At 39.2% G+C, this 27,745-nt stretch overlaps 1 pseudogene; it reads right to left on the bottom strand.

Moving 5' to 3' along the window:
- Nucleotides 1–2,853: 2,853 nt before the first annotated feature.
- On the bottom strand, nucleotides 2,854–25,618 carry LOC122484226 (annotated as a pseudogene).
- Nucleotides 25,619–27,745: the final 2,127 nt, after the last annotated feature.

Genomic DNA, 27,745 nt, shown 5'->3' with positions numbered 1-27,745 from the left:
AAAATTTTTTAAATAACATCAAAAAGCATGAAATACTTAGGAGTAAATGAAACAAAAGACATGTAGGCCCTCTACTTTTACACTAAAAATTATTAAACATTACTAAAAATAATCAACGAACATCTAAATTAATGGAGATACCATGTTCATGCTTTGGAATACTCAATGTTGTTGTCATTCTCCCCCAAAATAATCTATATGAATTCAATACAAATGTAGACAAAAATCTTGAAATCTTTATTGTACACATATATGTAAAAAAAATTGTGGGAGGGGTGCCTGGATGGCTCAGTTGGTTAAGTGTCCAATTCTTGATTTCAGCTCAGGTCATAATCTCATGATTCATGAGATCGAGCCCTGCATTAGGCTCTGTGCTGACAGTGTGGAGCCTGCTTGGGATACTCTTTCTCCCTCTCTCTTTCTTCCCCTCCGCCTCCCCTGCTCACTCTCACTCTCTCAAAAATAAATACATAAACTTTTTTTAAAAAATTCATTTACTGTGCTTGAGAAGAATTGTTGTGCCCTCCATAGATGCATTCTCGAAAAATTACTTTTTTATAAAGCTTTTAGTAGACAGAAATGAGAGATAAACATTCTTAGGGCTTTGTTGCAGTAGTAAATCAAGAAGTTGGTTTGCAAAGAGAAGAGCTTCATTATATCAATTTGGTCTTTGTATTAATATATTTTAGTGAAGTTGAATATCCATATAAATTAACTGACTGATGCTTATTACTTACCTCTGTGTAATTTTAAGCTTGATAATTATTTAAGATGAGAGTGTAGTGAACTGACATTTTCAGGAAGTTCTGTGAAAATAGGGTGCCATTCCTAATACACTCAAAATAATCACTCACTAAAATCATGTGTGATGCATTAATATGACTTGGTCTGTGATGCTATTAGGTACTTCTAGGCACAATGAAGTCTGATTATCACTGAGCCAGAGCACAAGGAGGGAGAAAACAAACTACATGTGGGGATGTCGCATCATTATCCACGCCTTCCAACTTTGAGGTGAGTAAGGGATGTGTGGAGAATTTTATAGTATTGGTTCTCAAACTTGCTCAAATGTTGGAATCATCTGAGGACTCCTGGGAATGGTAATGCCTGAGTTTCTCTCTGAGAATTTTTGGTAAATTGTTCTGGGTTATAATCTTAAATTGGGGAGTTTCAGGATCTCCCCAGATGCATCTAATTTGTAGTCAAGCTTAAGAATTACTACTCTAAACCAATACTGTTCAAACCAATACTTGACTCTACATTGAAATCACCTGAAGACCTTTAAAGAGTGCCACTATCTGAGCAGCATCCCAGAGATTTAAAATCTATCCAGGTGATTCTAATGTGTAGTTGAGTTTGACAGCCATTGCTTGAATTAAACCTAAAGTGTTCTTCTTTTCTCATATGCACAGTTCATCATTCCACACTGTTTTTAAAATTAGATTACTCAAAACTTCATATAGAAGAAAAAAGGTTACAGGTGAAAATGGAAACAGTTCCATGATGACATATATATGACACGGGCTGCCATGATATTTTCTTTCTTTGATTAAGTGTCAAAAAAATTTTTGTAAGAATTTATTTATTAATTTACATCCAATTTAGTTAGCATATAGTGCAACAATGATTTCAGGAGTAGATTCCTTAATGCCCCTTACACATTTAGCCCATCCCCCCTCCCACATCCGCTCCAGCAACCCTCTGTTCTCTGTATTTAAGAGTCTCTTATGTTTTGTCCCCCTCCCTGTTTTTATATTATTTTTGCTTCCCTTCCCTTGTGTTCATCTGTTTTGTCTCTTAAAGTCCTCATATCAGTGAAGTCATATGATATTTGTCTTTTTCTGACTAATTTCGCTTAGCATAACACCCTCTAGTTAATTCCACATAGTTGCAAATTGCAAGATTTCATTCTTTTTTATTGCCAAGTAATACTCCATTGTATACATATACCATATCTTCTTTATCCATTATCCATCGATGGACATATGGGCTCTTTCCATACTTTTGTTATTGTTGATAGTGCTGCTATAAACATTGGGGTGCATGTGCCCCTTTGAAACAGCACACCTGTATCCCTTGGGTAAATACCTAGTAGTACAATTGCTGGGTCACAGAGTAGTTCTATTTTCAACTTTTTGAGGAACCTCCATACTGTTTTCCAGAGTGGCTGCACCAGTTTGCATTCCCACCAGCAGTGCAAAAGAGATCCTCTTTTTCTGCATCCCCGCCAGCATCTGTTGTTGCCTGAGTTCTTAGTATTAGCCATTCTGACAGCTGTGAGGTGGTATCTCATTGTGGTTTCAATTTGTATTTCCCTGATGATGAGTGATGTGGAGCATTTTTTCATGTGTCGGTTGGCCATCTGGATGTCTGCTTTGGAGAAGTGTCTATTCATGTCTTTTGCCCATTTCTTCACTGGATTATTTGTCTTTTGGGTGTTGAGTTTGGTAAGTTCTTTATAGATTTTGGATACTAACCCTTTATCTGATATGTCGTTTGCAAATATCTTCTCCCATTCTGTCAGTTGCCTTTTAGATTTGCTGATTGTTTCCTTCGCCGTGCAGAAGCTTTTTATTTTGATGAGGTCCCAATAGTTCATTTTTGCTTTTGTTTCCCTGGCCTCTGGAGACATATTGAGTAAGAAATTGCTGCAGCCAATGTCAAAGAGGTTTTTGCCTGCTTTCTCCTTGAGGATTTTGATGGCTGCCTGTCTTACATTGAGGTCTTTCATCCATTTTGAGTTTATTTTTGTGTATGCAGTAAGAAAGTGGTCCAGGTTGATTCTTCTGCCTGTTGCTGTCCAGTTTTCCCAGCACCACTTGTCTTTATTCTGTTGGATATTCTTCTTTATTTCCAATTTTAAATACAATTTTAAGACATTGCATTTTCCACTTAAAAATACAGTGCTTATAAAGTGCAATGTTGTATTTCCTTTTCTTGTGCACATATTCCATATTCGAGTATCAAGAATGCCCAGTTTATTAACTATATCAGCTCAACTTCACTGCCATAGAATTTGTTACAAATTTGCGTCCTTCAAATGTTTTGTGTGGAACAATGCTAGACCTATTCTCAGGTTGGCTTAATCAACCTCTTCAATAGTGGGCCCAGAGGAGGCACCACCAGAGGGGGGAGCTCCACCACCAGGGAAACCTCCAGGCATTCCTCCAGGCATGCCTCCTGCACTCTGGTACAGCTTCATAATGATGGGATTGCAGAACTTCTCCAGCTCTTTCTGCTGATGTTCAAATTCTTTTTCTACAGTCTGGTTCTTATCCAGCCAGTTGATGATTTCATTACTCTTGTCCAGAATCTTCTGCTTGTCCTCATCATTGATTTTACCCTGAAGCTTTTCATCTTCAACAGTTGCTTTCATGTTGAATGCGTAAGATTCAAGTGAATTATTGGAGGACACCTTGTCTCACGGCTTCTCATCTTTAGCTTTGTACTTCTCAGCTTCCTGGACCATGCGCTCAATGTCTTCCTTGCTCAAGTGACCTTTGTCATTTGTGATGGTGATCTTGTTCTCTTTTCCTGTACTCTTATCCACAGCAGAGGCATTGAGAATGCCATTAGCATCAATATCAAAGGTGACCTCAATCTAAGGAATGCCATGGGGGACAGGAGGTATGCCTGTGAGTTCAAACTTCCCAAGTAGGTTGTTACCCTTGGTCATGGCTCGCTCACCTTCATAAACCTGAATGAGCACACCAGGCTGGTTGTCAAAATAGGTAGTTAAAGTCTAGGTCTGTTTGGTAGGAATGGTAGTATTGCACTTGATGAGAACAGTCATGACTCCACCAGCAGTTTCAATGCCAAGAGAAAGGGGAGTGACATCCAACAGCAGCAAATCTTGAACATTTTCAGATTTGTCTCCAGAAAGGATGGCTGCCTGGACAGCTGCACCATAAGTGACAGCCTCATCAGGGTTAATGCTCTTATTCAGTTCCTTCCCATAGAAAAAGTCTTGTAGAAGTATTCCGTTGGATATTCTTTTCTGCTTTGTTAAAGATTAGTTGGCCACACATTTGTGGGTCCATTTCTGGTTTCTCTATTCTGTTCCGTTGATCTGAGTGTCTGTTCTTGTGCCAGTACCATACTGTCTTGATGATTACAGCTTTGTAATACAGCTTGAAGTTTGGGATTGTGATGCCTCCTGCTTTGGTTTTCTTTTTCAAGATTGCTTTGGCTATTCGCAGTCTTTTCTGGTTCCATACAAATTTTAGGATTGTTTGTTCTAGCTCTGTGAAGAATGCTGGTGTTATTTTGATAGGGATTGCATTGAATATGTAGATTCCTTTGGGTAGTACTTACATTTTAACAATATTTGTTCTTCCTATCCAGGAGCATAGAATGTTTTTTCATTTTTTGGTGTCTTCCTCAACTTCTTTCATAAGCTTTCTATAGTTTTCAGTGTATAGATTTTTCAACTCTTTGGTTAGATTTATTCCTAGGTATTTTATGGGTATTGGTGCAACTGTAAATGGGATTGATTCCTTGATTTCTCTTTCTGTTGCTTCATTATTGCATTGATTTCTGTGCATTGATTTTATATCCTGTGACTTTGTTGAATTCATGGATCAGTTCTAGAAGTTTTTTGGTGGAATCGTTTGGGTTTTCTGTGTAGAGCATCATGTCATCTGTGAGGAGTGAAAGTTTGACCTCCTCCTGGCCGATTTGGATGCCTTTCATTTATTTGTGTTGTCTGATTGCTGAGTCTAAGACTTCCAATACTATGTTGAATAATAGTGGTGACAGTGGACATCCTTTTCGCATTCCGGACATTAGGGGGAAAGCTCTCAGTTTTTCCCCATTGAGGATGATATTAGAGTTGGGTCTTTCATACATGGCTTTTATGAACTCGAGGTATGATCCTTCTATCCCTATTTTCTTGAGGGTTTTTATCAAGAAAGGATACTGTGTTTTGTCAAATGCTTTCTCTGCATCTATTGAAAGAATCATGTGGTTCTTGTACTTTCTTTTATTGATGTACTGTATCACATTGATTGTTTTGCGGATATTGAACCCAACCCTGCATCCCAGGTATAAATCCCACTTGGTCGTGGTGAATAATTTTTTAAAATGTATTATTGAATCCGGTTGGCTAGGATCTTGTTGAGGATTTTTGCATCCGTGTTCATCAGAGAAATTGGTCTATAGTACTCCTTTTTAGTGGGGTCTTTGTCTGGTTTTGGAGTCAAGGTAATTCTGGCTTCATAGAAAGAGTTTGGAAGTTTTCCTTCCATTTCTATTTTTTGGAACAGCTTCAAGAGAATAGATGTTAACTCTTCTTTAAAAGTTTGGTAGAATTCTCCTAGAAAGCCATCTGGTCCTGGACTCCTTTTTGGGGAGATTTTTGATTATTAATTCAATTTCCTTACTGGTTATGGGTCTGTTCAAATTTTCTATTTCTTCCTGTTTCATTTGTGATAGTTTATATGTTTCTAGGAATTTTTCCATTTCTTCCATATTGCCCATTTTATTGGCATATAATTGCTCATAATATTTTCTTATTATTGTTGGTATTTCTGCTGTGTTCATTGTGATCTCTGTCCGCTCTCATTCTTGATTTTATTTATTTGGGTCCTTTCCTTTTTCTTTTTTATCAAACTGGCTAGGGGTTTATCAATTTTGTTAATTCTTTGAAAGAATCAGCTTCTGGTTTCATTGATCTGTTCTACTGTTATTTTGGTTTCGATAGCATTTACTTCTGCTCTAATCTTTATTATTTCCTGTCATCTGCTGGTTTTGGGTTTTATTTGTTGTCCTTTTTCCAGCTCTTTAAAGTGTAAGGATAGGTTTTGTATCTGAGACCTTTCTTCTTTAGAAAGGCTTGGATTGCTATATACTTCCCTCTTATAACCACCTTTGCTGCGTCCCAGAGGTTTTGGGCTGTGGTGGGTGATATCATTTTCCTTGCCTTCCATGTACTTTTTAATATCCTCTTTAACTTCTTGGTTAGCCCATTCATTCTTTAGTAGGATGGTCTTTAGCCTCCAAGTATTTTTTATCTTTCCACATTTTTTCTTGTGGTTGATTTTGAGTTCTATAGCATTGTGGTCTGAAAATATGCACGGTGTGATCTTGATCTTTTTTACTTGTTGAGAGCTGATTTTTGTCCCAGTCTGTGATCTATTGTGGAGAACATTCCATGTGCACTGGAGAAGAATGTGTATTCTGCTGCTTTAGGGTGAAATGTTCTGAATATATCTGTTAAGTCTGTCTGGTCCAGTGTGTCATTCAAAGCCATTGTTCCCTTATTGATTTTCTGTTTAGATGATCTGTCCATTGTTGTAAGTGGGGTGTTGAAGTCCCCTACTATTATGGTGTTATCATCAGTGAATTTCTGTATGTTTGTAATTAATTGATTTATATATTTGAGTGCTTTCACATTTGGAGCATAAATGTTTACAATTGTTAGGTCTTCTTGGTGGATAGACCCCTTAATTATGATATAATGCCCTTCTTAATCTCTTGCTACAGTCTTTATTTTAAAGTCTAGATTGTCTAATATAAGTATGGCTACTCTGATTTCTTTTGTTGACCATTAGCATGATAGATGGGTCTCCATCCCCTTAATTTCAATCTGAAGGTGTCTTTAGGTCTAAAGTGGGTGTCTTGCAAACAGCATATAGATGGATCTTGTTTTCTTATCCATTTTGTTACCCTATGTCTTTTGATTGGAGCATATAGTCCATTGATGTTTAGAGTGAGTACTGAAAGATATGAATTTATTGCCATTATGTTGCCTACAGAGATGAGTTTCTGGTGGTGTTCTCTGTCCTTTATAGTCTTTGTTGCTTTTGGTCTTTTTTTTTTTTTTTCATCTTTTCCCCCCTCAAAGAGTCCCCCTTAAAATTTCTTGCAGGGCTCGTTTAGTGGTCACAAAGTCCTTTAGTTTTTTGTTTGTCTGGGAAGTTTTCTCTCTCCTTCTATTTTAAATGATAGCCTTGCTGGATAAAGAATTCTTGGATGCATATTTTTCCAATATACCACAGTGAATATATCCTGCCACTCTTAGAATTCTGGCCTGCCACGTTTCTGTGGATAGGTCTGCTGTGAACCTGATCTGTCTTCCCTTGTAAGTTAAGGACTTTTTTTCCTTTACTGCTTTCATGATTCTTTCCTTGCCACAGTATTTTGTGAATTTGACTATGATATGTCTTGTTGGTGGTCAGTTTTTGTTGAATCTGATGAGAGTTCTCTGTACTTCATGGATTTTGATGTCCGTCTTTCCCCAGGTTAGGAAAGTTTTCTGCTATGATTTGCTCACATAACCTTTCTGCCCCTTTTTCTCTCTCTTCTTCTTCTGGGATGTCTATGATTCTGATGTTGTTTCTTTTTAATGAGTCACTGATTTCTCCAATTCTTAAATTATGCTCTTTTACCTTAGTCTCCCTCTTTTTTTCAGCTTCATATTTCTCCATAGGTTTGTCCTCTATATTGCTGATTCACAGCTCTGCCTCATCCATCCTTGCCACTGTGGCATCCATTTGAGATTGTAGTTCAGTTATAGCTGATATATCTAGCTAATTATATATATATGAAATTACATATCTATAATTTATATATAATTTATATATAATATATAATATATATATTATATATATAATTTATATATTATATATAATTTATATATAATATATATAATTTATATATATAATATATAATTTATATATATAAATAATTATAAATATATATATAATTAGATATATATATATATATAATTATTTTTTATTTCATCCGGACTATATTTTACTTCTTTTATCGCTGCAGAAAAGGATTCTAATCTATTTTCAACCCCAACTAGTATTCTTATTATTGTGATTCTAAATTCTGGTTCAGACATCTTGCTTTAAGTCCCTGGCTGTCATTTTTTCCTGTTCTTTCTTTTGGGGTTAATTGCCTCATTTCATCATTTCCTTAATTTCATCATTTTGAAGGAAGAAAAGGAATTAATAAGGTAAAAAAATTAAAACTAAGAAATAAAAAACAACACACAAAAAACAAGTAAATGATACTAGTTCCTAGTGTGTTTTGGTCTGCTTGTTGAAAAGAGCTTGATAGATTAGAGAAAAAAAGGTAAATATAAAAAAAGAAAAAAAGAAAAAAGAAAAAAAGGAAAATGTTTGAAAATTTGAAAAAATAAATACAATGAAATAGAATAAAATAAAATGATGGAAGTAAAATAGAATTTGAGAATTTTACAAAACATATAGTAGAAAAAAATTAAAGAAACATATTTAATAAAAATTGAAAATAAAAATGAATATTTTATCTTTCTGTATTCAAGAATAAGGAAAGAAAAAGAAAAAGAAAAAAATTGAATAGATGGACCAGCAAACAGACTGAAATATGATTGAAATTATATCAGTTTCCCCTAGAAGTCAAACTATGACGCACTTTCTAGTCCATAAACTAAGCAGGCAGAGAGACTTATGGTGTTCCTGAAGAACGAGTTTGGCCCAGTTGTGTGGGGCTCAGTGTAACAGCTCCATTCTCCACTAGATGGTGCTGTTAGCTTACTGGGGTGGATTGTTGTGGCACTTGTAGGTGTGTATACACATGTGCGGGGGTTGGGGGGTTGTGAAAATGGCATCACCTAGCTTACCCAGTCTCTAGTATCAGAATTCTGTTCTCTCTGACCAGTAATTGTGCACCCCTCCTTTGTCTCCAGCTTCTGTTCACTCCCTGCTTTTACACTGTCCATGACCAAGCCGTCAGGTTGCAGGTGGCACCTCCCTCCTGAGTTTTATCTCAGATGGGGCTGTTTCCCAACCCTTCACTTCTGAGGGACTGTGGCTTTGACCTGTTCTGTCCCTCTGGGGGAGGGTCTCACCGAGCAATGGCCAGGTGCTGGCTGCACCCAGGAACATTCACGGGACTGTGCTGTTGCCGATGCCCAGAGACTGCAACTGGTTGCCAGCCCACCCCAGAAAATGTTCACAAGATATTGCAGCAGCAGCATTTCAGGGATTATAGAAAATCACCACACACGTCTGGCACCAGGCTTCACCATAGTGAATGTGGTTGTTTTCCAGGGTCCACTGGGACCTTTGCCTGTGAGGTGGCCACACAGCCTCTACCAAATGTCCTCCCAGCAGGGGAACTGCCTCTTCCTGTGTGGCCCAAGGACCCCTTGGACCTTGCTCTCTGCTCTTGGGTATTCGCTCTTTCCACCAGAGCACCACCAGGTATCTAGCTGTGGAGTTGCAGACTCTGCGCTCCCCCTGTTTATAGAGTCTTAATTGAATTTAGACCCTCTCCTTTCTCCTTTTTACTTTCTCTCTTTTTTTGTTCAGTCCCTTCTGTACTTTCTCTCCAGCTGCTTCTGGGCAGGGTGGGGGATGCTTTCCCATACTCCCCCTTCCCCCCACCACTCCATCTCCATCCTCTCTCCACAAGCAAAAACAGCTCCTTGCCCTCCGTGCCTCTCTCTCCCCTAGTTCACCTCTCCACACTGCATACCTGCCAAGTTCTGTGGTTCAGGTTGTGCAGATTGTTGTGTTAATCCTCAAATCAGTTTTCTAAGTGTGCAAGATGGTTTAGTGTTGATCTGGCTGTATTTCACAGACAAGAGAAGCAAAAAAACTTCCATGCTTTTCCACCATGTTGGCCCCTCCAAGTACCAAAAAATTTTTAAAGTTTATTTATGTATTTTGAGAGAGAGAGAAAGATCATGCACAAGGTGGGTTGGGGCAGGGAGAGAGACAGAGAGTGAGAGAATCCCAAGCAGGCTCTGCACTGTCAGCACAGAGCCTGATGCAGGACTTGAACTCCCCTGAGCTCAAATCGTATGCTTAACCAACTGAGTCATCCAGGCAGCTAATTTTATGTGTCAAATTTTATCAAGCATACCTATGTATTATTCTTTTTTGAGTTGAAGAAAATGTGACAACATCCTGCTTCTGTTTCCAAATTGGCAATGACATGGTGTGTCTGTTAAAGGACTTCAACTTTTATGCTCTGGAATCTGACTCATTAGGTTCAATAATTTTCATATCTCCCAGAGAGAGGGGTAGGTAGCATTGGTGTTTATAAGAGAAAGTGGCTGCTTCTACATCAGAAAACATTTCTGCTCTCAGCTCAACTCCTGATAGAGGTGTGTTTTGGTCAAATTTCCTCATATCTCTTTGATGTTTTATTGCCCGTTTGAATAGAATTTTAAAAATATCTATGTCTTTGAGGTCTATGATTTTATAAGATTTAACTTTCAGTCACCAAATACATATTGGTCTTTGAGACTTCTAAACCTTTTGAGCTGTTAGGGGCTCTGAAACCTATGAGCAAGCTCTTTTGTTAAGGTGGGGAGGGAGCTTAAATTCAACATCTCCTTACTTGAGAAAATCTGAAAGGAAATATTAGTGAGAAACAAAATATGAGCAGAAAATCTAGGGAAATCTGGGAGAGGAGGGGCATGTACTTTGAATATGGAAAGGTAACAATGTAACAGTAACAGTACTATGATTTCCTTCAATCCAATCATATTAGAAAGAAAAAGATCACTCCTTCACTCAGCATTTATCATGGCACTTGGAACTCTTCCTTTATGAGTCTTTCCCCTGACCTAAGTCCACTGCCAAAGGCATCTGGTAATCATGCATAACACCGCATTAGTCTAATCCTATGAAAAACAAAAATCACAGTCACAGAAAGAATGCAGCCTGCAAGAATCAAAAATAATCAAGAAAAATCGTGTGATTTTTGTAGCCTTGTGCTTGGAAGATCTGTACAGTTTTGGAGAGCTAGGGTAGTCTAGGGATGCTCCTTATATGGAGGGAAGGGAACATTGCCTCATGAAGGTTCAGAGTAATCTGACACCCTTTCTCAATAAATTTGTACTAACATCATTCTTCAAATGATAGTAAGAACAAACTGTAGAGGCTATTATTTCTCTCTGGCATCCTATCGTTAAATACTGATATGTAATTCTGTATATAGCAACAAAAGTATCTTTTCCTAGAAAATGGGTACTAGACTATAGCTAATTTGTTCAAAATATTACCTATTCACTGGTATGCTTATATTTTCCAAATCAAGTTTTCTATAGACTCTCTTTTATGTTACTCCCCCTTATATGTTCTAGATTTTAAACACCAGTTAGAATATCTAAACAATTTTAAAGATCTTATCCAACGTAATATATGTATGTATGTATATATATATATATATATATATATATATATATAGTATGTATCCATATGTGTATATGTATATAGTTCCTAGTACAGTATTTCCAGCGGGGGAGGGGGAGTTTTTCTTTCAGGGTACATTTGTTGATGTCTGGAAATATTTTTGGTTGTCACAGCTGGAGGTCACTACTAGCATTAGTGGGTAGAAGTGTCACAGATTCTTCAAACATCCTAAAAGACAAAGGACAGCCCCACCAGAATGAATGATCCCATTGCCAATGTTGATAGTTCTGATTTGAAAAATCCGTGGCTGGAGGATTAATAATAACACTTTTAACCATCCAGTAACTGGAGGCAACAGGCAATAAGTGGAAGTCATGCATAAATGGAAAGCTAAGAATGAAAATTAAATGCCATAGGCTTAAGGTTTCTCTAGGATTCCCTGATGTTATAGATGATTAATTTCAATTCCAATCTATGAGAGGACAATATTTTGACCTGGGATTATTGTCACTATGATTTGAGATGTCTGGTCTTTCAATGTGTAAATATATTTTCAATGCTGCAAATAATACATCTGAGGGCATTCTTGGATTACTTCATTGCTTATTTCCTTATTAACAGTTTGTTCTGGGTACAGAGGGGTAGCCAGGATTGAGACAGACTTCATTCCCACCCGCTGAAGGCTATCGTCAGGGAAGGAGGCACAGAACAGATAGCTACAGGAATTGTAGTTACAATTTGGGTTATGGCTATGAAGAAGAAAACAGGGGGAAGGACTAAGGGAATGGATAATGAAGGACAATCTAAGACTAGGGTGAGGAAGTGGCCTTGGAAGGCAGACTCCAAAGAGAATTAGGGTGTAGTGGGTGGAGATGCTAAAGTGGGAAGACTAGTGATAAATTCAAGTTACTAAATCCAGTGGGAGCAAGCAATAAACGTGGAATGAAGTAAGCAAGGAGCAGAAATTGAGGGTTTTTAGGTTTCAAAAAATATTGAATGCATTTTCCTACCCATTTCCCATTTTTTCCATTGGTTTGTTGGTATATAGCTTGTTTTTGTTAATACAATCTTCTCCTAAAGATCTCATTGTATGAACAGTTTTATTGTCTTCCTGCCAGTCCTATACTTTTGTGTTCTTCACTCCTCCCACCAATACGTTTATAAATTGTGTGGGCTAAGACTTCCATCCAATATTGGGTGGAAGCAGTGATAGTGACTATCTTTGTCCTTTTGTCTCATTTTAAAGAGAATGCTTCCAGGAATTCCCCCATTTACAATGGCATTGCTTATATTCATATAAAGAGTATGCTTCTCAGATTAAAAATATTTCCTTTTAACCATGACTCTCTCCCTAATATTTTTATTGTGACAACACGTTGCATTATTTTTTATTTTCTTTAGGTCCTAGTGGTGTGTTTTGGAGTGTTGGGGTTCAGAGCCAATGGCTAAGAAAGATTTCTTGAGACATCTTCGGTGCAAAAAGATGGTTTTATTAAAGTACGGAGACAGGACCTGTGGGCAGAAAGAGCTGTACTGAGGTTGTGACAGGTGATTGATTATACATTTTCAGGTAGGGAGGGGGTTAGGGATAGCGTAAGTCTTCAAGGTATTTTGGAAGCAAGGTTTCCATGACCTTGAGGGGCTAGCTGTTAAAAAAGGTCATTTATGGGGCATTTATGGGACACCTGGGTGGCTCAGTTGATGAAGCATCTGACTCTTGATTTTGGCTCATGATCTCAGTTTTCATGAGTTTGAGCCCCCCATCAGCACTTCACGGGCTCTGTACTGACAGTGCGGAGCCTGCTTGGGATTCTTTCTCTCTCCTTTCTCTGCTTCTCCCTCGCTCTCTCTCGCTTGCTCAAAATAAAGAAATAAACTTTTTTTTTAAAAAAAAGGAAGAAGTCATTTATTGCTTTTTTTTAATATGAAATTTATTGTCAAACTGGTTTCTATACAACACCCAGTGCTCATCCCAAAAGGTGCCCTCCTCAATACCCATCACCCACCCTCCCCTCCCTCCCACCCCCCATCAACCCTCAGTTTATTCTCAGTTTTTAAGAGTCGCTTATGTTTTGGCTCTCTCCCTCTCTAACCTCTTTTTTTTTTTTTCCTTCCCCTCCCCCGTGGACTTCTGTTAAGTTTCTCAGGATCCACATAAGAGTGAAAACATATGGTATCTGTCTTTCTCTGTATGACTTATTTATTTCATTTAGCATAACACTCTCCAGTTCCATCCACGTTGCTACAAAAGGCCGTATTTCATTTTTATCATTGCCACATAGTATCCCATTGTGTATATAAACCACAATTTCTTTATCCATTCGTCAGTTGATGGACATTAAGGCTCTTTCCATAATTTGGGTATTATTGAACGTGCTGCTATAAACATTGGGGTACAAGTGCCCCTATGCATCAGCACTCCTGTATCCCTTGGGTAAATTCCTAGCAGTGCTATTGCTGGGTCGTAGGGTAGATCTATTTTTAATTTTTTGAGGAACCTCCACACTGCTTTCCAGAGTGGCTGCACCAGTTTGCATTCCCACCAACAGTGCAAGAGGGTTCCCGTTTCTCCACATCCTCTCCAGCATCTATAGTCTCCTGATTTGTTCATTTTGGCCGCTCTGACTGGTGTGAGGTGGTATCTGAGTGTGGTTTTGATTTGTGTTTCCCTGATGAGGAGCGACGCTGAGCATCTTTTCATGTGCCTGTTGGCCATCTGGATGTCTTCTTTAGAGAAGTATCTATTCATGTTTTCTGCCCATTTCTTCACTGGATTATTTGTTTTTTGGGTGTGGAGTTTGGTAAGCTCTTTATAGATTTTGGATACTAGCCCTTTGTCCTATATGTCATTTGCAAATATCTTTTCCCATTCCGTTGGTTGTCTTTTAGTTTTGTTGATTGTTTCCTTTGCTTTTTATCTTCATGAGGTCCCAATAGTTCATTTTTGCTTTTAATTCCCTTGCCCTTGGGGATGTGTCAAGTAAGAAATTTATTGCTTTTTAATAAAAAGTCAGTCATGAGACCTGTGAGATGTATATCAGGGGACCATAAGCTTGGCGTATGATTGCCAACATATATATCTTGGGGGGTGGGTGGTGATGGGGAGAGATAAATGAAGTTTCCAAAGGAATTTTTACATGTTAAAGTAGACTTCCAAGATTGCAGCAGTTGGGATAATGTTAAGCTAAGATTGCCTTTTGCCCTGAGCAAAGTGTCATTGTCCAGGCAGCTGAGGTCCCAAAGGAAGCTCACTCTCAAGGACTTGTCAATGAGCTGTAAGTTGTAAGGAAATTTAATTTTTCATTTGCCTTTGTTTCACACATCATTCTCCCCTGCACAATTTTGACCCTTAAATCTTCAAGGTTGCTGAGGGTGGAAGGTCTCTTTTTATGTAACTTCTTCCTGGTGATGAGGAGCATAGAGATGTCCCTAATTATGGGTCAACATTTGTCAGTGGGGGCTTATACATGTAAGAGTTATGAAAGGCAGAAGCAGTTGAATCCCAGGGAGACTGAATGTATGTATCTTCCCGAGTAGAAAGCATTCTCTGTCAGTTTGAAGTTATGGCAGTGAAGGAGTCTCAGCACCAAGGGAGAGACATAGGAGAAAACAGCAAAACATAATTAGAATAAGAAAAAGAAAAGCCCAGATACAAGTCCTTTGATAGTTGACAAAAATCCTCTTCCAGTCCAGGAGTTTAACAAATCAATAAAGGAAAGAGAGGGGTGGTTTAGAGCTCTGATTTGAGTATTCATGTTGGATAGAAACCCAGAATTATTTCTGTGGTTGTCTGGAATGTACACACAGCATTCTGTGTTTATGAGGGCAAGTTCCACCTTATGCTGAAGCTAAAGCATCTAATGCCATTCCATTTTGTAAAACTGCTTTGTGCATTTGTGTTACTTAGTGTTTATTAGGGAGATGTTATTTTGAGTGTCATCTAGGCCTTTGACTGTGTACGAATGAAGAGCTTCCTGTGCCAAACAACAACCTCTAATCCCAAAGAGGGAACAAAGATAGATACTAGGTGGTCATGCCAACGAAACACAGAACATGTCCATTGTTGTTTTAAGTGTGGAAGGTTGGCTGGCTGATAATGGTTTTAATAATGCGTCTGTGCATCCAGGCAAAACCCAGAGGACAGCAGCCTATCCAGCCAGGGGGAACTATGGCCACAAGTAAGAGCTGCATAGCCATTGGATCCCCTTAGGAGCCAGTCAATTAATTCTGGGCCTCCTTCACTGCAGTCAGGATATTGAAGGCCATTGGTTTTGGAGGGCCTCCTTTCCACGGGGATTGTGGATGCCAGGCTGAATGCAAATAGTCATTAATTTTTAAGGCCCTATCTATTTGCTGAGTTATGTTTACAATAAAAAGATGGTCCATTGTCATTCTGTAGGGACCAAGGGAGATCAAATCTAGGGTCAATTTTTCTTAGCAAGGTTTTTGTCACCTCAGTGGCCTTTTGGCTCAAATAAGTGAACTGGTATAAATCCTCTATTACCTTCCATTGGTTATTTTTTGGGCATAAAGATTTTCCCCTCATTATTAACAAGTCAGTCCTGTTCATTTTTTAATATCCTCATCCCTGCACTATGTGAATTTCTTGGTCTGAATAGACTGGAGTTATGGACTTTATTGGAGTTAAAACTGGTATAAGACTTAATATTTGCTATTTTGTGCTGTCTTCTGGGCTGCACAGTCTATAAAATATTGTTTCCTTTATATTCTAAGGTCATATTCTTTTGATGTCCTTTGAGGTGAATTATAGCTACCTCCTTAATTTGGTGTACAGCCACAAGAAGAGTGATAATTTTGGACCCATATTTGATTGGAGTGTTCAGGCTTGATTATAATCCCCTTTTCTTCCAAATTACCTCCTGGGCATGTAGGACTGGAAAGGCATATTTAGAGTCAGTACAGATATTAATTTTGAGGTCCTTTGACAACTGTAAAGCACGAGTGGGTGTTATTAAGTCTGCTTTTGTGGGAGATATATTTTCTGGGAGGGCTTTGGCCTCAACTGTCTGAGTTAGACTGACTTTGGCATACCCAGAATTTCTAATCCCCTTTCGCCTAAACTATTGCCATCAGAAAACCAACTGTCATCTGCATTTTTAATAGGGGAATCTTTTTAGTTTGATTGCCTAGAATAAACAAGATCAGTAATCTCTGAGCAGTTATGTTCTAACATGGAGTAATGATGGTCAGCCCCAGACACAAGGGTAGCTGGATTTAAAGTTTGACAGTTTAATTTTTAATTCAGGCATATATATAGGCATAGCTTGCTATTTAATAAGTCGGCCTCCTATCATCCATTGGTGGCCTTTAGTCTCTAAGACACTTTGGAACAGATGTGAACTCATTATTGTCAGGGACTGTCCCATAGAAATTTTTGAAGCTTCTTCTACGGGGGGGGGGGGGGGGGCTGTTATACACTTGGCTAAGGCCTATATTTGCAATTGTACATCAATAGAAGTAGTTCGTGGGACAAATATGGCTAAGAGATAAAACCATCAAGAAGACCTCATTTTCGAGGCCTGACGCTAACAATATCCTAATTACAAGGAATCACTAGCAAATCACTTATCTATAGAGACAAGGGCATCCCCAAGGCATCATCCCATCCAGTTATAAGGAAAGTGGGGTCACCCATTATCTCCACAAGTCCATAGTTAACCCGATGGAGTAGGGTATGCTCTGGCTTTTAAGGAACAAATTTATCATTCCAGCCACATAGAATTGGTTAAGGTGATAGTTGAATTATACAATTGTTGGAGAATACATCTCATTTTCCAGCTGTTCAAATAATCATATGTCCATAGGTCCTGTTAGTATCCCCACAGAATAACAAGCATGAAGATTGTCTATATATGAGCCTTTGTAGCAATTTCTCTGAAGTTGACCTCAAGTTGTCTAGCTTAGGCAAACAAGAAACACTCAAAGATAATCAGAACTAGAATTTAACATCGGCAAAGGTGTGTTATTGAACCATAATTTTTCTCTCTATAAGCACCATTATTTCCAGTGGTAGTCAAATCAAGACTAATTCATTTGTAAAATAAGTCCAGTTTTAGCAAACTTGGCCTAATTATTTACATAAGCTCAGCAAGAACACTGATTGGCCATATAGATCTTCTAAAATCTGCTTTGCTGGAATTTTTCATAAGGAATCTAGATTTAACTTTTAGTTGCTTCTCTAGGCCAGAAACCAAGCCAAGTACTTGCCACCAGACATGTCTGCAGTACCTGTAGATTTGGGCAAATTCCTCTTCACAAGGTCCCCATGATATCCAGACCTGCCAGGAAGTGACATTCTTTACTCACTTGGCATGGCTACTGGGTAAGCAACATATCAGGCCAACAATGGGATTTTATGGCTCCATTTCATAAAGCCAACCTCAATTCCTTAAAGCTGTCTGGTCATATCTGGGTCTATGCATGTCTCTCTCAACTATGACATTACAGTCAAAACCTTGGTAACATAGTCCGTGTTTCCAGTGGTGTCCTGTTGCAAAGAGAACTGGTTATTATTAACTTATGCAAATAACTGTGATTGCCATGGAAGAAGAATACTCACTGAGACTTTTTGAATTTCAGAGCATTCAGGTAGAGAGAAAAGTTAAATGCTTCAGTTTGTTCACAATATTTTGTCACATTTTTATAAGTCTTAGATATCCTAAGAGAAATTTCCTTAATCTGGATGAACAAACATTATAGAACCAGCAATGTTTCAAACAAAAGTCACAAAACTATAATCATCTTCTGCAGTTCATTTAGTTCCATGTTACCAATTCCTGCTCAGTTTGAATGCAGCTTTTAGTTAGTTGTGGAAACTCTTACCCATTTCAGTTTTATGATCTTAAAGATATAAAAATAACTATAAATGACAAATAACTCAGAATTGGAGATAAGAGAGTTCATTATGATGCAGTTGACAAGGAAATTCAGTTATTTCTGTGACATTTAACATTTTATTTATTTAAGGTTTATTTATTTCAAGAGAGACACACTGCATGCAATCAAGGGAGGGGCAGAGACATAGGGGGACAGAGCATCCAAAACGAGCTCTGTGCTAACAGTGGAGAGCCCCATGTGGTGCTTGAACTCATTAACTGTGAGATTATGACCTGAGCCGAGGTCAGACACTTAACTGACTGAGCCACTCAGGAGCCTCTGTGACATAAAACATTTTAATAATCAGAATAGAATGATGACCTTATACAAGAACATAACATACCAAATAAACAAGCCTAATTAGTCAGAGACTTCATTTACAATCTAAATCTTGGGGAAGTTTGTTAAAACCTTGGAAAGTTTTAAAGCACATGCCTAAATAGGATTACAGATCATTGAAAACCTGATAACGTCACACCATAGAAACTGGTTTTTCTGGTCAAAGAAAGCACAATTTTGTTTACACTTTCTTGTCAAGAGCAGACCAATGATCCAAGAGCAGATCCAATGATCCAAAGCAGAATTTTGAGCTCTTAGAAACCTTAATCTCCAATGAAAACTAAGTAGTAACCAATTGTGAACTGTTAAACCAGAATTCTTTGGAAGGCAAATTTGTGAATCAATTAAGCACAAAGCATGTTTTCCAATAGACCCAAATATCCTTAGTTTCTTTACAATAAGTCAAAAGTGCAAACCTATGTTCAGTAACCAATGCTTTAGCACTTTATCCTATTTGGAAAATACCTAGAGGTCCAACTAATTCAATCCAATTTATTATCCAAGCAAAACTTTAAAGTTTCAGGTTACCAAAGACTATCTTAACAATCACCCATGAAAAATTTGAGAGGCAAAATTAGCCATTATTTTAAATCATCATTTTGCTGACAAATTGCAAAAAAGATAACATGAGCTTATTTGACCTTCAGCAAACCTTGGTAGAATAAATGTTTCATTTAGATTAAATACCAAGATAGAATTCTTGAAAACGTCTTTGGTGCAAAAAGGTGATTTTATTATGGCATGGGGATAGGACCTGTGGGCAGAAAGAGCTGCACTGGGGTTGTGCAGAGTGACTGGTTATATACTGTGGAGTTGGGGGAGGTAAAGTCAAAAGGAAGTTTCTTAAAGGGATTTCCATATGCTAAAAAAGATTCACAGATTACTGGAGGCATAGCTATTGTCAGGCTAAGGTTGTTTTTCCCTCTAGCAAAGCATTATCATTAAGACAGAGAGTTTCTGGAGATTAGGCTATTGATAAGATTGCCATTTTCTTGTAATATTACTAAAATATTTGTAAACTGATGGAGATTCTATCAGTTTAACCCTTTGTTTTCTGTCCTCTCCTTTTTTCTTGGGCAGCAAGGAATGCCTGAGAAATGTCACAAATATCCCACCTGGGAGAAGGGGGTTGTGCTAGCTTATGCTTGGCCCTCAGCTTGCCTTATGGTCCCTCATCAAATCTGTTCCCATGTCAGTTTTACCTGGGGCACCTGTGAGGAAATCTGAAGTGTACAGTGTAAGTCCAAGAGGGTGTTTTTTGCTCCTTGACAGCAAGGGTAGAAGGAAGAGTCAATGGCACCAGTTACCAAGGATGGTATAGTAACTGGTTATAGTCCACACCAAAGGTGGTACAGAAAGAGGAGGAGAGAGAGGGGGAGGCAAAAGAGGCGAGGTGCCTCCAGAAGGCAGAGAAAGAGGGTTCCTGGTTCTAAACCTCACTGCTTGAACAGAGGAGCAGATGCCATTTTGTTTTTTTCCACAAAATTGGAAATATGCAGTCCATGTTGAGCCAGAGAAAACAGGGAATTTCCCCAAAACAAAGGGAGTCTCAGCAGCTGCTTCACAATGTTGGCTAAAGTCCCTGTCCAAGGGAGACTAACCTCAGTTGGCTCCAGTTATAGCCATTCACCCAGGAAATGAATGAGGGAGAAGCCCCCACATCTAATAGAAGGAACAACAGTGAGAGAGTCAACATCCTTTTTGCTAGGAATGGCCTGTATTTCCTCCAGCAACCTGGCTTCTATCAGAAGGAGGCCTATTTAGATAATTATCACCCAATATATCAGGGGGGGAGTTTACTGGTCTGGTTACTGACAAAATATGTTCTGCAAGAGGCCCTTAGGTCCAGGTCCTGATTTACAGCCCTGAAGGCCTGGACCTAGAGAACCTCCATCCATTTGTCCTGTTTCCTACAGAAGAGATCCATTGATAGATCTTACAGAGGTCATGCAGTGTTGCAGAATATCAGTCTTTTTTTTAATTTTGCAATCTGAATTGTTTCCAGTGGGTTAAAAGACATTCCAAGGATGAGTACTCGAGAAATGAAGAAGAGAAGGTTCATTACCAAAAATCCCCTCCCCCCAACTCCTGGATGGTGTTCTGGCCTTCTGGAGGCACCTCGCCTCACACAAGATAGGAGCAGAGGTTCTGTGTGTCAAAAATGACCAAAGGTGTCCCTTGGATGAAAATCACTATTGATCACATTCTGTCATAAAGGCTCCATAGGAGGGATGCTAGAGTCTCCCCAAACTTCCCCATGGCATCCTAGGCCTGGTGGGTGCCTGGTGAATGGAGTGAAATACCATTCGGTTCGTGTCTAAGCCTTCCCATGAAAGCCTCACTATTGCCTTGCTGTGAAGGTTATGCTGTTTTTTAACACATGGAAAACACTAGAAAAGTTTTACAAGGAAAAATTACTCAATTTTGTAGGGGACATTGACAGAAAACAGTAAAGATAGAAATCCATTTTGGTCTAAGTGACATTCCAGCACATGTAGTCTTTATAGCCAACTCCTTAGGAAACATTCCCCATTTGGGTTTTAATTGAATCGGATACTGGTTTTGGCTGGCTCCCAGTGGAGGTCTCTTGGACAGAAGTAGCTAGACCAGAGATGTGGAGGTGATCACATTAGACCAATCAGGAGGACTCATCACACAGGAGTCTTAAGATTGGCAGTTATGCTGGTGACCTAGGTGGCTGTCCCATGCCCAAGACAGACAACATTGTATAAGGACAGGAATAAAGAGAGGACATCAAGTTTCTGGATATTATTACCATTCCAGCCATGGAACTAACTTCCAGCCAACAGGCAGCTTTTCCTTTCTGTAGAGTAGCCAGGGCTAGAGGACTGCAGCCTGAGCAATGCAAATGAAAGTGTTCCAAGGAGACCATAGTCCTTGAAAAACCCCTGAAATGAAAGTAAAGGAAGAGAAGAGAAAGCACTCACCAAGTTTGCACCAAGACTCAGAGTCCAAATGAGAAGGCTCAACCCAACATTAGAACACCAAATGATATTGTTGGAGTGTTGGAGTTCAGGGCTGACAGCCAAAAAAGAATTCTTGAGACATCTTTGGTGTGAAAAGGTAGTTTTATTGAAGCAGAGGACAGGACTCATAGGCAGAAAGAGCAGCACTGGGGTTGTGATGGGTGACTGATTATATACCTTCAGGTTTGGAGGGGGTTAGGGATAGCTTAAGTCTCTAAGGTATTTTAGAAGCAAGGTTTCCAGGACCTGGAGGGGCAAGTTGCTGTTAGGAAAGGGTCATTTATTACTGTTTAGGAAAAGCTCATTCATGAGACCCGTCAGACATATATCAGGGGCCATAAGCTTGGAGTATGATTGCCAACATGTATCTTTGAACAGGGAGGGTAGAGATAAAAGAAGTTTCTGAAGGAATTTTTATATGTTCAAGTAGACTTACAGAATCCTGGGGTCAGGATAATGTTAAGCTAAGATTCCCTTTTGCTCTTAGCAAAGTGTCATCATTGAGGCAGCTGCGCTCCCAGGGGAAGGTTACTCTTTCTGTCCAAGGACTTGTCAATGGGCTTTAAGTTGAAAGGAAATTTAATTTTCCACTTTCCTTGTTTCCAACATCACTAGAAAATGACCAGCCTATGTTTGACAATAATGTGATTTGGTGTCTGATAATAAGCTTAATCTCATTAACTGAGTCCTTCAATTCCCTGACGTCCTTGCTGAACTTCCTGTGCACTTGATTTATCCATAGCTGAGATAAATGTTTACTGCTTCATGTAAATGTGTATATGTCAATGATCTCCAATGTTTCTTTTAATTCTGAAGCTTCCAGTTGTCTAAATGTTTAGATTTAGTACATATTATTGAACTGTTTTTTTTTTTTTTTCATTTTTGAGACAGACAGAAGCAGCCTGAGTCGGGGAGAGCCAGAGAGAGAGAGAGAGAGAGAGAGAGAGAATCCTAAGCATGCTTTGCACTGTCAGCACAGTGCCCAACACAGGGCTTGAAATCCCAAAACCATGAGATCATGACCTGAGCCCAAACCAAGAGTTGGACTCTTAACTGACTGAGCCACCCAGGCACCCCTGAATTGGATTTTTTTTTAATTGTATATTGTCCCTCCAAACACACTGGAACTTTTCACTTAACTTTTTGTTTGAGAACAAGCCAAGGTTTCTTTCACTGAGTGTTTTCTATTATTTCATTTTTTTTTTATTATTTATCTTTGAGAAAGAGAGAGTACAAGCAGGGGAGGGGCAGAGAGAAAGGGAGATGGAGAATATGAAGCAGGCTTCAGGTTCTGAGCTGTCAGCACAGAGCCCAACGCAGGGCTCAAACTCATGAACCATGAGATCATGGCCTGAGCCAAAGTCAGATGTTCAACTGATTGAATCACCCAGGCACCCCTCTATTATTTAATTTTCAAACTTCTCCTTGTCATTATTTACTAGTGTCTCTTCTAAATAATAGCCCCCATTTATCCTCTTTTTGTCTAAGATGAAATATGTATTTCATAACTGGTAAACTGAATCCATTGATGTTAATTCCAATTAACAAAAGCCTTTCAGATTGACTTCCCTCACTTAGTAATCTGCGTTTAAAGTCTCTGTCTACTGCCTGCTTGGCAGCGCATTTCATTTACTGTTAAATAATAATGCTAATCCATTCGTGGTAGTCATTGATTTTACGTGTGAAATCACAGGAAAGTATTTGAAGATATTTTCAGAGAACAGCTTTATTGTGTTAATCTAATCATTAGGGACAGCCTTCTCAGGACATCACAAAGAAATCCAGTGTCTTAGGGCTTTCCGAAGAAATGGGTGTGGGAATTTGTATTAAAAAAAAGATTGTAATCACTAGAAAGTTTACCAAAAAGTCATTCTTAAAAGAAACACTTTTCCAATTTTAATGGCCTTTTCAGATTCTTCAGATCAGGGTACGGTGAATCACAACAGCCTGTTGTCCTTCAGGGAGGCATAGCCTAAAGTGGCAAGACATGTGATGCCAACAAGGTTATCTCATTTTATTTTATTTTATTTTACTTTATTTTATTTTATTTTATTTTATTTATTTTTGCTTCAAATATTTATTTATTTTTGAGAAAGAGAGAGCATGAGCGAGTGGGGGAGGGGTTGGAAGAGAGGGGGGCAGATGATCCAAAGTGGGCTGTACAATGATAGCAGTGAGCCCAATGCAGGGCTCGAACTCTCCATCATGAGATCATGACCTGAGCCAAAGTCGGATGCTCAACTGACTGAGCCACCCAAGCACACCTATTTTATTTTCAAGGTTATTTATTTGTTTTGAGAGAGAGAGAGAGCAGGGGAGGGGCAGAGGTTGAAAGAGAGAGAGAGAGAGAAAGAGAGAGAGAGAGAGAGAGAGAGAGGATCCCAAGGAGGCCCCACACTTTCAGCACAGAGCCTGACTTGGGGCTCAATCTCATTACCTGTGAGATCATGACCTGAGCCAAAATCAAGAGTCAAATGCTTAACCAACTGAGCCACTCAGGAGCCCCAAAAGGGTCCTTTTAGAACAAAGTTTGCTGCAATAATTTTCAAAGCCCGTCTGGCAAGCACCAAAGTTAAACAAATAATAAAAATTTACTCACAACCACTTACAAATGTTCTGTCATCTAGAATCAGTGTCTGCTGCACATCTCCAGCATATTAAAAGCTTGCCTAAATGCCACTAGTTTAATTAATATTTTGAACAGAATTATTTGTGTTTTACTAATTCCAAGCACTGATTTTCATAGCCTTTGCTTACTGTTTGCCATATGCTCCATTTCTTACCCTATGTTCTACTTGCACTCTAGATTGTGAGATTTGGGAAGTGGACTATCCAGGCATTTTTGGTTTGTTTGTTTGATTGATTTTTTTTATATTCCCTGAAAAATACCCTTCTCTCAATCACAAAATGTCATTTATCGTGGCATGTCTTGTTCTCTCCAATTTACTACCTACAAATGAAGTTTTAAAAGCCTTCTAAAAAAATGCTAAGAGATCATACAGTTTCTACTGAAGGCCCTGCTTTGAAGGAAACACACATGAGATTTCCTGATTTATTTATTTATTTTTACTCTGGACTGTTTCATACTATTGAACTTTATCTACTTTCAAATAACTTGTTTCTTGAATCTCACTCATATGTGGAATTTAAGAAACAAAACAAACAAGAAAAGGGAGAAAAGAAAAGAGACAGAGAGAGAGGCAAACAAGAAACAGACTCTTCAGTATAGAGAATAAACTGATGGTTACCAGAGAGGGGGTGGGTGGAGGACAGGTCAAATTGGTGAATTTCTGGTTCTCCGATAAATTTATGTTGACATTTTAAGAAATGCAGAATTTCTTTTCCAAGGGTGCTGCATAGAAGCCATCCTGCACCCCTCCTAAGGCACTGGGGCCACATAGGCAAAAGGGCCTACATTTCCCTCCTCTCTCTTCTCCCCAACATAGACTTCAAGAAGCCACAGCAACAGATCCACAGCCTGAACTTCCATCCCTGTGCTTTCCGAGATATACTCTAAAAGCATATTATTAATGAATATTGGCCTAAGTTAGAGGTTCTCAGACATCAATTACATTAAATCAGCACCAACACCAGCATCTTCCAACTTGTTAGACAGGCAAACTCTCCAGCCACACCCCAGACCTACTGAATCAAGAATCTCTGTGATGGAGGCCCAGAAGTCTGTGTTCTAACAAGCCCTGCAGGTGATTCTGATCCACCTCCTAGGTTAAAGCAGTCTTGATGGTAATTGCCGAGAAGGGTTCTTGCTCAGAAAGGAAACAGCACAGATGAGAAGGGAAGCTTCTCTTGCCCTCTCCCACCCAAATCCTCCTCTTCCTGAACCTGGACAGTTTAGGTAGAGATACAGAACATCGGTTCTGGGTGGTGGGGGCAGACAGGAACAGGCAAGGGAGCTTCCCGGAGGAGAAGACCGACAAGAAGGTGAGAAAAGTTGAGTTGTGTAACACAAGATTACCTTGCTTCTGGTTACTATTTGCTTCTCTTTCTGTGTAGTTTTCCTGAAGCCTTTAATCACACTTCTAGCCTCATCTCCACCCCGTTTGAAAAGAAATGGGACCAACTTCAATAAGCATATTAATGTGGAACACACACACCCATGGTCACCTCAGTGGTGACAGTGGTGATCCCGAACGCCTTCAAAGAATAGAACCGGAGAACTACCTTCTGCACCTGGAGACCTGCCTCCAGAACACCTTGCCAGGTTCTGAGTTTCATTTCTGCTAATGAAGGAGGCTTCATATTAGTCCCGCAAAGGTCTATGAATACTGTAGAGATAGCGGTCTACCTTCTGTCTCCTAACACAACTGTGCACACATATTTTTGCTACTTGCAAAAAGTTCATAAAACATGCAACAAGAGGAAATCACATTAAATCACAGTAACCTATAATACAGAAAGCTTTTAATAATTTTGTTAATATTTGGAAGTAATTTTTTAAATTTTGTGATCCATTGAGAGGAAATGTTATTAAGGAAATTAACCAAAAAATTGGGATTGGTTGGTAAGATTGTTTATATATATATATTGAAAGAGGGACTGAGGGGCACAGAGAGTGAGAGAATATCCCCATGCTGTGAAATCGGTTGCACTTTTTTGCTAGCCTCCTTGGGAAAATGCAGAATGACAAAAATTTCTAGGGGATAAATAATGTTTTGAAATATATTTCACTATTCCCTAATCACAGCAGTGTGTATTTCCTCTTGAAAAAGTCTGAGAGTGAGTGTGTGAGTGTGCGCATGCATGTGAGGCGAGAGAACAAAGACAGATATTCCCATCCCTCCCAAAAGATTTGTGATTTTTGAGGAGTTCTTGAACCTGGAGAAAAAAAGCAAGAAAAAGGCCATGTTTTTCAAGGCTGAATGAGATCCAGGGTTCTCTCTTTCTTACCTTTCATCATTGTGAGAAGCTGATTTGAAGTAAAGGCTGGGCTAAGCAGAAGTGAATATTGAAGAAAACTGTCCCTTAGTGGCTTTAAGTGGAATAGTACAGATGGTTATTTTGACTGTTACCTTTCACAGCTTTGGTTTATATAAATCAGTTGCTATAAGGGAGGCAATTCATCCCATTTCCTTTTGTTGCCATTCCCTCCCTGCTTTTGAGAGGCTACTACTTCTCTCTGAGGGACAGAGGAGAGAAGTTCCCTCCCTAGAACCTTTGACCCTAGGAGATTGCTTAAATGCCTATTTTCAGGAAAACTAAGATGGAGCCTGAGGGTGTATGATTAGTACTCCACTTAGGAATATTACACTCATGCTGTGGGGGCCGCATCTCCCAGAAAACGAGGAAGGGGGGGCAGGAACCTATGAGGAGCTCTGTTCTGTATGTCAGGTGCTTGCTCTCAAAGCTGGAACAGGGACTAATCTACATCCAGACCTCCCTAATCTAGGGAGCTATATTCCAAGGCACCTGACGAGCTATGGCTTCATTAAACAATGGGAACATTGAGTCCTGGATGTGTGCTTAACTGGGTGCTTGGTGATAAAGAGGATCCCAGGACTCATGAACTCACTTCTCCATGCTTTACGATGCCTAGAGTCCTCAGACAGCCCCATTAATTTTCCTGTCCTTCTGTGGCTCCACTATGAACCTGACAGGAGTACCTGATCTCAACTATACCTAAGGCAGCTGACACCCTCTGTGACTCTTTTTAAAGGAGCCACAGGAAAGCTCCAGAGCATGAGGGAGCAATTATGGATTCATTCTAGGGGTTGTAGGAGCCTAAGGTAGCATTGTGCCCCAACCCACACGTTGAGAGGTAAATGAAAGAGGTCACACTGTCTAAACCCCAGCTTTCAGATTGTGAGTTTGTTAGCTGAGACCTTTGCCCATTCTCTGCTGTGATTTTTGCCAGGTTGGGGTGCTGCAGGTAGTGACACTTGAGACGTGTTACTATTGTGGGACATGACCATGGTGGTGGTGGGGGGGTGTCTTGGAACCCTGAGTGTGAGAAACGTATGAAATCTCCACCCTGGATTACATCCAATGTGTCTGTTTTCCAACATCAGTTTTCCCTTACCAATTTTAAAGTTAAAAAACCTTATAGGGTTTTTCCTGGCCCTTTCACTTATTACTGTCTCAAACGTGGATTTTTCTCTCAATTTTATGCTAGATTTTTATTGTTCCCTACTTAAGTCTCTACTTTTCCTCTCATCCCTCTCTTTTTGCCCTTCTCTCAGATGCTCCCTCTCTCTTTTGTTGTCATCCTGTTCATGTAGTTAACAACAGTGCTAGTGAACACCTGTGCAAGGCCCTGGTCCAGTTTCTCCCCCAAGACAGACACTTTGTTTTTCAAACAAGGTAACTGAGGGGTCTCCAGGTGTCTGGGCTGGTAAGCAGTGGGTCTGGGACTCAAACTCATTAGCTGGG

The sequence above is a fragment of the Prionailurus bengalensis genome, chromosome D1 (genome assembly GCF_016509475.1).
Source record: "Prionailurus bengalensis isolate Pbe53 chromosome D1, Fcat_Pben_1.1_paternal_pri, whole genome shotgun sequence".
In the NCBI taxonomy this organism is placed as follows: Eukaryota; Metazoa; Chordata; class Mammalia; order Carnivora; family Felidae; genus Prionailurus; species Prionailurus bengalensis.
This window is presented reverse-complemented; position numbering and strand designations above follow the sequence as displayed.